Source organism: Limulus polyphemus, unplaced genomic scaffold (assembly GCF_000517525.1).
Source record: "Limulus polyphemus unplaced genomic scaffold, Limulus_polyphemus-2.1.2 Scaffold140, whole genome shotgun sequence".
Classification (NCBI taxonomy): Eukaryota; Metazoa; Arthropoda; class Merostomata; order Xiphosura; family Limulidae; genus Limulus; species Limulus polyphemus.
The window spans coordinates 1,001,767-1,015,118 of NW_013665750.1; the positions used below are offsets into that span (position 1 = coordinate 1,001,767).

The 13,352-nt window shown below is 33.2% G+C and overlaps 1 protein-coding gene across 1 annotated transcript in view; it reads right to left on the bottom strand.

Moving 5' to 3' along the window:
- The window catches only part of LOC111083418 (leucine-rich repeat-containing protein 24-like), a 60,649-nt gene extending 49,299 nt beyond the window's left edge, over positions 1-11,350 (bottom strand). Inside the window, exon 1 of the mRNA XM_022379930.1 lies at positions 11,182-11,350. The gene's annotated coding sequence lies outside the window, so the exon portion shown is untranslated. The remainder of the gene's footprint in view (positions 1-11,181) is intronic.
- Positions 11,351-13,352: the final 2,002 nt, after the last annotated feature.

A 13,352-nucleotide genomic window follows, 5' to 3' on the forward strand; every position in this document is an offset into this window, starting at 1 on the left:
CAAAATACGTGGTCACAACAAAAATGGCAAACTTACTTTACATCAACGCTGCAATTATAACATTCCATGAGCAGGTTACTGCTTAAGTTGTAATCGAACAACGCTTCAATGTATAAAGTGTATTAGTATAATATTAAGGAAAGTTGAAAAAATATCGATTGGTCAGGCGTTACAGGATGAATGAAACTTAAGAAGCAGTATAACTTTGAAAATGAACAAAGTGGAAGCCTTTTATCATAGATATCAAGCAGTCACTTAGCTGATAATTACATGCTACATTTTTTGCTTTACTTCTTTTATTTCTTATTCTAAAAGATACTGATAAAAAACGGTAATATTGTCAAAAAAGTTTTGCATGTCCCTCAAAACAACCAAAAACACGTGTTTCAGTAGAAATGAAGGTAGATGAAGAAAATTCATACTGGTTCCCAAATTACTAAATTTCAGCATAAAAAATCACACAAAAGAAAACGTGTTCCAAGAGAGATATAATTTACCTGAAGTGATTTCAGATTAAGTCAGATTATTATGCAACGGCATGAAAGTATTTTACACTTTAGGCTGATTCAAAAGCAAAAATCAAACATCAAATAGCAGGAATCCTTTAATGAAGATCATAGTTCTGGGAAAAATATTTGATAAAAAATTAACAATTTAGTTCTTTATTTATTGATTTAAAAGCAACAACTAGATGCTATTAATCTTGATAGAGGTTACCGTTTATCTAAACAAATGTATACCTTATAGTTCCAAGGAGTAAGAAAAAATTTTGAAAAAATTATGTTAAGCCTTTCGTCTTTTTTTTTTTTTGAAGAAAGCAACAATTTTTAACCATCCAAAAGATAATACTTGACAAAATTAATTTTACTGAAATATCCGAAAAGAAAAAGAAAAGATTTCAGTCACTCATAATTTACGAAGAAATAGGTGTTATTGTCTATATCAAATATTTCAAATGTTTATCAGATACAAATGGCACTAAAGATAGAAAGGAAAACATGTTAAAAATTTAATTCATGTATTTTGTTCTACTAAATAATTCATATGGAATATCAAAGCATGCAGATTATAGATATTTAGATTCTTACAGGTTTACACTTGGCAGTTAAACACAAACATAATATTATCCAATATAAAGAATGTGCATTCACGGAGTTTTTCTAAACTGTCAATCTGATAAAGTTTATTCCATTTAGTTATCGCGAAAGAATGTTATATTAGTAGTATCTATGCTAAAAAATATAACAGCAACTTTTTGATTTACAAATAATATACAATTTTATAACCTATAACAATCTACAAAAGGACATTAAGATATCTGTATGCGAATAAAATCGACTGTATATTAAATTATATTTTGTTTGTAATTAAGCACATTTTATCAATGGGCTATCTGTGCTCTGCCCACCACGGGTATCGAAACCCGGATTCTAGCGCTGTAAGTCCACAGACATGGGGGCATTAAATTATGAGTTTAATTGTTTGAATATTTACAGTCTTGGCCAAAATATTTACATACTGTTCTTTATTGATCTGATTGTATATATGGATATAGTAGTTATTGAGTAAATTCCTGAGTAGTAATAGAGAAGGTAGCGTTTGATCGGACAAACAACACGTACGAGTTGTTATTCTGGTCTGTACAAGCTGTTTTGAACATTTGCTCGTCAAAACACACATACACACCTGTTTTTATAAAAGGGTAAGCTTTTGGTATAATCTTTATCGAAACAGATTTTGGTTTGAATGTCGCGCGAAGAACGAGGGCTATCTGCGCTAGCCGTCCCTAATTTAGCAGTAAAAGACTAGAGGGAAGGCAGTTAGTTATCAACACTTGGGCTACTATTTTTTATAAACGAATAGTGGGATTGACCGTCACATTATAACACCCCTATGGCTGAAAGGGCGAGCATGCTTCGTGGAACAGGGATTCGAACCCGCGACCCCGAGATTGCTAGTGAAGAGTTCTAACCACCTGCGCATGCCGAGCCTTCGAGACAGATCAACGCTTTGAACTTGGTGTAGTTTGTTTGTTTGTTTATAGTTAAGCACAAAGCTGCATAATGGGCTGTATGTGTTCTGTCCACCACGGGTATCGAAACCCGGTTTATAGCGTTGTAAGTCTGCAGATATACCGTTGCACCACTGGAAAGCACTTGGTGTAGAGTCATGCCTCGTCACGTGCCAGATGCTATAGAACGTCAAATTATTCCACTGTTCAGAAATGGTATGAAGCAAACAGACATTACCAGAACAGTGGGGTGCCCCAAGTGTACTGTATCCAGAATCCTGAAACGTCATCGGACTACAAGAAACGTTGTTCCAGAAATGTCTGCCGATAGACGCCGAAAACTTCTGCCCGAGATGACCGTGTTTTGATCAGGTTAACATGTCAAGGTCAAAAGAAGTCTTGCAACACCTTACGACAGGATTGGCATGAACGCATTCATTCCAGGGTATCCAGAAGAAAAGTGAATAGAAGAATGACCAAATAAGGTTATTTTGCAAGAAGGGCTATCTGCAATCCGATATTAACCAGAATTCACTGCCGTCACCACATTACCTCGACAAGACAGTATGTCAACTTACAGTTAGGACACTAGTGACATGTCTTCTTTTAAGATGAGTCCTATTTCTGGCTTGTTAAAGCTGATAGTAAGATTCTTGTTCGTCGTTTTCCTGGAGAACAGATGAGGGAAGACTGTCTTTCCCACAAGGAACACACATGAGGAGGTGCAATACATGTTTGGACAGCTATTCATCATGTTGGAAAAACTGCTTTTCTTATCCTCCAGGGAAACGCCAATGGCACCTCATACAGGCATCACATGGAGATGATATTTATGCCATATGCTAGGGTAAGGTTTGGCAATAGCTTTGTGTTCCAGGATGACAAAGACATTTCCCATAGTGCGTGTATTGTACAGGATTATCTCGACCAGAAGGACGTTGCAAAATTGTCATTGCCAGCAAAGTCTCCATATTGTAATCTCATTGAGAACTGTTGGGCAAAACTGAGCCACAAAAATGTTTGCGACTACCCCAAAACAGTTACTGTAGCTGATTTGCAGCGCCTTCTAGTGACAAGTTGGGAAGAAATCATGGTGGATTACATCAATAACCTCATTGACAACATGCCACGTCGCCTTGCAGAGTTTATTAGAGTAGAAGGAGGACCAACAAAACACTGAATATTTAATATGAACTGATATAAGGTTATAGACGCTATTTATAACAATTTGATGTTATATGTTGTCATTATATATGTTTTGATAAGGTTTTGTTGTCATAGATGAAATGCTGAATTACACATCTTTCTACAGGTGTTTGATAAAATTGTTTGCTGTTCTAATAAATCGTTCATGATGTCTATAGAACCTGTCTTAATATAGAAATTATATATGTGGATATTTAACATAACATTCATTTCTCAGTTTGACAGTGCTAAGTATATTTGTATTCCATCATAATAATGATGATATAAGTATTTGATACAAAATATGAAAATATTTTGGCCAAGACTGTATTTGATAATGAGATAGTTATTTCCGAGAAAGCTTATTGCATTCAGATACATTTACCGAAAACAAAAGTGTTTCGATGATTTTTAAACAACTCACTTAAAATTCAAAACAATGTCTAGAAGATAGAAAATGTTTGAGCAATAAAATAATTAATAAATATTAATAAATAAGGTTAATGAATTTAAAAATTTCCAATTTCTAATAAGCATTTCGACAAATATAAAACCACTCACTAATTATTATACAATTTTGTTTAAAAAATCAATTCGTCATTCATTGGGATACGTGCGGCTTACGGGATAGCGTGCCGAGCTATGGATCAGAAAGTCCAAGGTACGAACCACGTTATATCCATGAACAAGCTCCGTACTTTCAACTGTGAGAATGTTATAACTACATAGACGTCAGTTATTTTCAACTGGTTGGCTTCCCTCTGGTCAGTAGTTCTAAATTAGGAAGGCTACGCCTGAACTTTGGTTCTTTGATCTGGCTCTTTAGCCCATGTATTACATTAGAGCATTAGGTGCCGTTCAGGTTGAAAATGGAAAATATAAAAACGTATTCATCTAAGAAAACAAACTTGCATTCTTAGAGAAAAATTTGGTAAACAAAGGACTTATTGTGAATATTTCGTTATGAACATCGATATACAGTTATTATAAAAAGTAGTAAGTATAAGAAGAATATATATACTACAGTAAGTTAAAGGGAACTTTTAATGGTGTTTTTTAGCGGTACTTTGGAGCTTATATTACCTCCCTAAAAATATCTAAAAACCCTTACTTTATACAGAACGTAAAAACGTGTTTAGTATGCCCTCTTCATTAGCAACTGCTTATTAAATATAAGCCGCTATGGTTTTGCTTCGACAGTGTTTTGTAGTTTAATGTAGATTTTTTACTGGGTCTTAAAGTATAGCTAACGAACGTTTCGTTTTACTTTCTAGTGATTTCAATCTTTTTTTGTTTCATTCTGAACGTGTTCACGAATCATTGTAATTTTTAAAGTTGCCCTTTTTTTCTTTCATTTTGAGTTGCTTTTAACGACCATCCTCTAACTGTAGCCTTCTTAAATTTTATTATAACTAACGGCTTCTATGACAAAAGGGGTACACGGTAAGTTTATTTTACTAAAAGAAAATTAATATATATACATATATGTATATCACATAATCAGAATATAAAACAAAACAAAAAGTATGTATTTAAGGTGTTTTCCTGGAATACATCGTTCATGAGATATGTGTGTTGTGTGATGTGAAAATTAACACTGCAAGTAAAATCCGCATGATATATATATATGCAGGAAAGTCTGAGAGTAAGCCAAGAGGGAATCCATAGTAGCAGCGGCACTTGAAATTCTTTTAGGCAGGATTAGAGTAAATTAATCTATGAGACCTTTTTTTCCCCTTTATATTAACAATATTTTATGCGCCAGCAATTCCAAGCGTGGTGCGCGCGTATACCCGATTAGATTTTATTACTCATCAGGATTTCTACCAGCCTACCTTCAAGTTGAAATTATTTTAGGCAGGATTAGAATAAATTAATCTATAAGACCTTGGGTGTAGTCAAATACATCAATAGAAAGGGTTTGACCTCTTGAGTCCAAAACTGTAATTATATCTCTAATGGGTCAAGAGATGACGGAACTAGAAGCTAAAAGTTTCTACTTGAAAATAACTCAAAGCCATTCTATGAGTCGCTATTCCGCAGCTAATAACCGAAACATACAAAGTTTATACATAGTTAATACAAACATGCCTGAAATTTAGATAAGTTTGGTGAACTCAGCGCTTAGCTATATATGGCATATTACTTTGCTGAAAATACACAGCTGAATATGTACAAGCTAATTCTTTTCATGATCTCTTTGAAGCTCCAGAGAAGACATAAGCCATGTTAGTGATTGAGAGCCTGATATCGAACAATACCGATATAGAGAACAAACTGATTTTTATTTATTGAGTAAATTGAATCAGCCTAAAAAAAAACCTAGTTGATTAGACATTTTTAGTACGATAGGATTACCTTTATCTATGTTGGAGTTAAGCCAAATATAAATTTTATATTGTATTAGTAATGTTATATATTTCAGCATTTCAATATTAGGATTCGAGGGATGAATAAATGTATTTTTTACTATGCAAGTACAGACAATTAAATTTGCAAAGAAATAAGAAATTTGTCAGCAAAAGTATGTTGATTGGCATAAGTATACTTGAATTATTCCAAATGCAAGAAAGTTTCCTTAGAGCATAAGGCTAGTTTTATTTTATCTGTATTTTAGAACAAAATTAGACAGCTTATAATTTTCAAACTGTCAACACACTTTTACCTATCTGGTGTGATGTAATGTTTAGTTTCGTAAATTTAAGCATGATGGATGAAATCATTAATTTGCCTGTCAAGATGATGTCTGTTTATAAGGAACATTTTGTGACAAAACCATTTTCCTAGATCGTAAACGTAAAAAGTATTGACTTGGATTAGGGAAAAAAATTGTATAGTGACTACGTGAAAACTACAGTTTCAAAACTTTCACCGGTTTTCTTGATTTTTATGAAGAAATTAAGATATCTTCAATATGTTTCTTTTCCTGCGCCTATATATATCAGTCTCTTTATTTAGGTGCTAATTCATCGTCATTCTGTCAAATCATTATAAATAGAATACTGCTATATTACACTACTAAATGACAGTAGATAACACAATTATCCTTTATTCATCCGCACAAACGCAGTGCCTTTTTAATAAAAGACCAAAAGTATGATATTTAGTTGCTTTAACATGAAAAACTAAGTTGTGACATGTGCATTAGGACTGGAAATATTTTGATTTGGAAAATAATTTAGAGCTATATGTAAATACAGATCTCAGTAAATAAATATATTTATATATATGTATGAAAGTCATATAAATGTGGAAGTTACAAATTCAATATACATAATGAGTTACCCTCGTCTTTAAATGCTTTGTTTCGAATTTCAAGGCATAATTTTGTGACCAGTAATAAAACTTTGAATGGTAAAAGCTATATTCGTAAGAAAATGTATCATGATAACACCATGTGGTATCACTTCTGACAATCTCTTATAGATTAGTATGAATATATTTTGCAGTGTGCTGTATAAACTTAACGTTAAAGGTAAAGAGATTCTTAAGAGCTTATATTTCGCAATCACATGAACAATCCTTAAGTGCAACTTACTTTTGATGTTTCATGGGATACACCTGATCTGTGCATGACTAGAAATACGACACATTATTTTTAGCCGCAACATAGTGGCTGATGGAATGGCCCAGAGTTTTATTATTATTTTTGCACACACTTTTAGCTTATAGCTCCTTCATCTTTTGACCCATTTGAGATCTAATTACAGTTTTGGACCCAGGAGGTCGGACGTTTTCGATTGATGTATTTGATCACGTCCAAGGTCTCTATCCAAGGTTTAATTTCTCTAATCCTGCCTAAAAGGATTTCAATTTGAGGGTAGGCTGGTAAAGATCCTGATGAGTAATAAAATCGAATCGGGTATACGCGCACCCCACGTTTGGTATTGCTGGCGCACAAAATATAGCTGATAAAAAGAGAAAAAAAAGTATCATGGATTAATTTACTCTAATCCTGCCAAAAGAAATTTCATGTGCCGCGGCTATTGAGGATTATTTATTTTTTCCTTTTTATCACATTCGCCAGCTGTTAATATTACGGCGATATGACCATTGATTGTATTGTCACTTCTAGTCTTACGAGACTTACATATAAAAACACTTAAAGCTCTATACGATTAAAACAGAACGATGATCATGCCGATTAATTATTATCAGTGCTAAGTAGTAAGTTTACGTATTTTAACCCAAAAATCCGGAGTTCGATTCTTGTGTAGTACACAGAGCATGCCCCTAAAAGATAAACAAACAAACAGATTTACTAAGAAGTATAAGTACTTATGAACAATGAGTAAAGGTGTTTAGAGGTAACACAAATAGTTGATATTTATAAGTAGGTTTTTCTGATAATTGTATAGTTCAAAGAAATATCATTATGCTGTTCCAATATTTACATAACATATAGTTTTACATTTAGAGTTAAGGAAGTGAAAGGTGTACCTTTAATAATTTCTCTGACGTGATATTCATTTTAACTGCCTAAAAAGGATTGAGGTATCTGTTAATTACGATCTTACTTTTATTTCTATATATGTATACTTTAGTTGAGGCAACACACTGCATACAATTTTATTTAATACATCCCTGTATGAGGTACAATAGAACAAACATGTTTGGTTGTCAGGGGTACACGCGCATGTGCTTAAGTGGAAAAAAATTAATACATATAAATGCATTCAATGAAATTTCATTATGAAGTTTCCATATTTACATGGCCCTATAACTTTAAATCCAGTAGTAAGGAAATGAAACATACACCAAGATGCAGATGATGACAGTAATGATAACATGACCACATTAAGTCCCTCGTAATGCACTTTAGATTACTTGAAGGCTCTCAGTTTTTAGTTACTATCATGTAGAAAACAAAATTACGCCGAGAAAAAACACGATAACAGTAAGTCAAGGAAATTAAATCAAAATCAGTATAAAAAAACTTTCATATTTGCCATAAGTTTGAGCTTTGTTCGATTTATATTATAGATTTAAAGGTGAAATGTTTCTTTGGGTTTAAGCGAATATAGTTATCTACACTGTTATTACCACAGGTAACGAAACGCCGCTTTTTTAGCATTATAAGCCAACAAACTTAGTTATAATTGAGACACCTGGGGACGGAAATGAATGTCAGGGAGTAGGGAAATATGTCTGGAAATATTTGGATTACACGGTAATTATTACCTTTTATAGACTCTGTATAATAAACAACTCATGAATTTTAGCTTCGGAATAATAACAAAATGATATCATGAATAAACTGAGATTCAAGAGTGAAATCAAGTTATTTGCATAAACAGGTAGTATATAATTATTTACCGTGAGAAATTAATTTTGGTTAAGTTTTATTATGCTATTTTTTACAGATAATTCTCGAGAAAATAATAAAAATTGCACGCAGTTTTGTTATTTCGTTACAGAGCTCTAAGGCATTTTCTCTCATTTACATCTTTCGTTTTCATTCTAAATAATGGTTTTGATGTTTGAAGAGTACAAAAGTATCGACCTTGTTGACAGGGAAGGAAAATGAAAAACTTTGAGAAAAGTTGATAAAAAAGGAAAACTGTAATATATTTCGAAATAAGAGAATGCACAAGACCTTAGTATTTTTGACACCAAGCTATATTAAAGTAGAATGTAAAACGAAGAAAATACCTATATTTTTGGATATGTTGACAAAAGAACATGAGGATGTGTGTCTTACCAACGCTGAATCACTGATAACATCTGTTATTTCATATTATTTAGTAAGTTAATTTAAGTAATAACATTTAAGTTATTGTATGTTTTGCATGGCTTATCATACATCTGTTCATTACAAGTTTAAACTCACTTCCCAATATTACGAAATAAGAAAGAAAAACAACTTTTATCATTCCCGTTTTTTGCACTTATGATTCGAGGAACTCCAGACATAACAATGTACGAGATTCTTACACGTATTTCTTTATACGTACAGTGGCTTTAAATAGTAACTGAAACATAAGATTATTAAATATTTTCGTTTTAGCTTATATGTAAGACTTATCTTTGGCTTGAACTAAAGGAAAACTTACTTGGAATATACCTGAAGGATGGATCGACATCCAAGCCACAATTACGATAACTTTAGAAATGCAATACTTTCCTTGGTGAATAAAGATTCTGTTGCAATGGCAACATAGTGGGTTTTGCGAAGCTCATAAATAATGCCCAAGGCATTGCTGAAACACTGGCGAACTACAACTTTACTGTCATTCGGAATATCGAAAACTATATGTTGTCACGCAACTGCAAAATACTTTCAGCGTGCAGAATCTTTAGCCGATAAAACACATTAAGCAACATGTACAATGAGAAATAAAATACAGAAAAGTGTATTATCACAGATGAGAGAGTATAGTTTATGGACTTAAAGTGTTCTTGAAACCAGGAGTAAAAATACTCGATAATAAACAGAACTCCGTGAAAATAAATGAACACGCCTTTGGCTCGATGTAGTATATAAATTATTCAAGAACACGTCGTGGATAATACATATTGCTACTTGATTAGCCTAGATGCACTGAGATAGGTTGAAACTTGAGATCTTGTTTAGGGAAGGTTGTGCCATTTGTCGGGCCTTAAAGATAGAGAAGGAAGCTCTTTGTTAAAATTAGGGCATTTACATTTATCATTTTCCAGCGATTAAAATATAGAAGCTGTGTTTCTCTCCAGCACAGCAAACAATAGAACAAAACGGACTTAGTTAGTATTAGATGAGCTAATGTAAGCATGTGTACATTGGTTTACAACTTTCTCGCTATATTGTTATAGAAAAATATTCCATTCCCTAACTAACAACCAGGGTAGAGTATGCTTTTGATGCACAATAGACTTCATAGGCGGAAGTGGTTTTAAATGCTATCAATGTTTTTTTTTTGTTTTTCTTTAACTACGAATTTTAGATTTGCAAATAATTAGTCATATTAACGCAAAAGCAATATTAGAGGGCAATAATGAAGTCAATTCTGCCAAATTACAACCCAAAATACCGTAATCATGCTCGGGCATGGGCTAGTAGCTAGCGAGCTCGGACCGTGAATCCGTTGACGCAAAAATACACTCAGAATCTAGGTGTACCATAAGGGTGGCGGTTAATTCTCACTATTCGGTCAGGTAAGAGTAGACTAAGAGTCGGTAGTGGGTGCTTTTAACTAACTCCTTTCCCTGTTGTCTATTCGTTAAAAATTAGGGGCGGTTATACGCAGATAGATCTTATATATCTTTAAGCGAAAATTCGCAAACAAACATGCAAATGTATCGAGAAAACATTGCTAGAAGACTAACAACTTTTTTCAGTTGCTGGAATACAGATAATTGCTATTATCACTCTGTTGTTTTCTTAATTCAAACAGTTTTTGTACAGCTCTTTGCAACTAAGTACGAACTGAGAAACTTCACCGAACGAATTAAATTTTCTGCGTTAAATTATTTTAAATCAACTATTGCATATAAAAAAATATTAATGTTTAGACTAGATTGAAGGTTAGTGAGTACAATGAAGAAATTCCTACTCCACCTAAGTAAGTTTTTTTTTAGCGTAAAGCCACACAATGGTCTATCTGCGTTTGGTCCACTGCGGGGAATGGAATCTTGGGGTTTGGCGTTTTAACTCCGTAAACTTACCAATAACCCACCAGGGGACCTCAAAGAACTAAGGAAACAGTTGTGTCAATGTTTCGCATTTCATTCATCAAATTCTTAAGAAGAAAAAATCCTACACTTCGTATGCTTGATCGTCATTTTCCTCAACATTCTAACCTTTTAAACTAAAGTTAATTTCACATAAATAAAGCTTTTGTGTTGTTATGCATACACTTATAATGTCATCATTGTTGTTCTAAAACCGTTCTCAAATTAGCATTTTACTTCAAACTCATTTATTTCGTTATTTGCCAATGTGTACAATTATTCTTCTAAAGAAAAAAAATGCATTAATTATTGAATTTTAAACAACAGGACCTCACCTTATCTTTGCCTGTCTTTTTCATATAAATGTTCAGTTTAACTTCTCAAAATAATTCCCACCAAGGAGTTACTCACATGTCCACTTCATATTCCTCTAACTTATAACCTCATAAATTACTTGAACTTGTAGAGCAGAAAACGTTACTTTGTTATTTGCACTTTGGATGCCGATTTCTGAAATGGAAACACATTAATATAACACAGAGTTATTATCTACATTTTAAGGTAAACATACAGTCACTGAGTCATGTTATCACCAACTGGACTATCAAAAATCAGTAAATCAGTGAATATTTTTACACATTAAATAGCATATATAATTACAATTCAAAAATATAGATCACATGCTACTTATCAGAGATTTTTAAGCTAACTTACTGTAAAAAAAAACATAATAAGCAATATATTGAGATAATTCCTTTATTCCTATTATTTAGTTATTATTGATTTTTGTATCAATCATACATATTCACATTCTAGGTCTAGCTGGAGGTCTCATAATTCCCTGTTTTAAAGAATGCAAGCGATCACTTGAATTTGATATTTGACTAAATATCTAGTGATTTTCTATATTCTTATATGTTCTTTCTATATTATGCAACCCATTTCTCTATCATTAGATTAATTATTCTTTTACGACTTACATCCTTTGATATAACACACACACATGCGTAGAAAAACAAAACTAAAAAAGTAATTTCTCTTTCAAAGAATGTCAAATTCAAGATTGAGGCTTATGATTGTTTTTATACGAGGTTAACGTTTTAAACCTCTTACAGTTCGTTGACTTCTATAACTAAAATCTACCAAACTGTAGTTACTTTGAGAACTCCTAGATTTATGTACTAAAACCAGAATATATGATTACTTGATGTTTCTATGTGATAACGTGTAGAATATAAGCTTAAGTAAACTGTCAATGACTAATATATATATATATACACGAAACTTTCATATAACTAACTGCTGATAAATAAGAATGATAGCAAAAACAGACTGTAACTGCTACAGAAATGGTAATATACACAGATTGTGTACATTATATTAAGACGAGTTTGAAGTCTCACCACGTCGTTACAGTCCATGTTGACACGTCCAATCATGCTCTATCTAACGACTGTGCATCTTGACAATAGCCTTGCAGCATAGATTCCATTGAAAAAGTCTCCATCGTAAAGCTTTCATATCCAAGGCACATCTCTCCTTCCGGCTGCTTTGTATAACCTAGCTAGTGTAGGAAGACGACGGGTTTCCAAAGCTCGTTTCAAAAGTCCGGTCACATAGAACTCCATAAACGCTGCGACCGTAGACTTGACCGGTATGTCTTCTTATGGAATTCCATGAATACCGTTTCATTTTCTCTCTGCTTAAGGTATGTGACGATTGAACGGATATGTCATGGAAACAACTTGTAAAATGTAATTGTTGCCTGTGGCATGTTGACTGTTTTTGCTACTGACCTTTATGTTTGTGAATTCCACCTGTAACAAGAGGCCACACACTGCTTACCACAGCTGGGTTACGACTTGTTGCAAGATCATTTGTAGATAGTTCACGTTGCCTAATATATCCACATTCATTTGTTTCCCAGTACCATTAAGTATAATGGATAATTCCGTTTTGGAAGTAAGTCCTTTATCAGAACACCTATTTATGATCTGAGTGTAGAAATGTTTTGCGCCGGAAACTGCTATTACACACCCTTTCCAAAATTTATATATAAGTTTATTTGGTGACATCACACTGCCTACGAACACCAAACAGTTCTGCTGCTATATGTCGTTGCACCGCTGTGGTTGTTACGTATTAAACATTGTATTAATATAACGTACTCAGCCCTCTGTAAAATATCAGTGGCAAACGAATAAAGGGTTAGATACTCAGACTGTTTTTCTTTCTAAACTTGTCGTACGCGATCGATACTAGCAACAGCAAAAAAAAAACTAATTCATAAGACCACCTATACTAAGCCAAAAGTGATATCCCGAATACAGGTTCATGTCCCCAAAAGGGGGACCGAAGGTAGCTTGGAGAGGTCACCCGTTTTGAACACTCGCATCAATATACAATAGTTGTTATCTGTCATTCAATCAGTAGACACTAAAATAACGTCACATAAGAAACGCTTAACGCTGCAATTTGTATTGTCATGACGTCAGTAAAACGTACG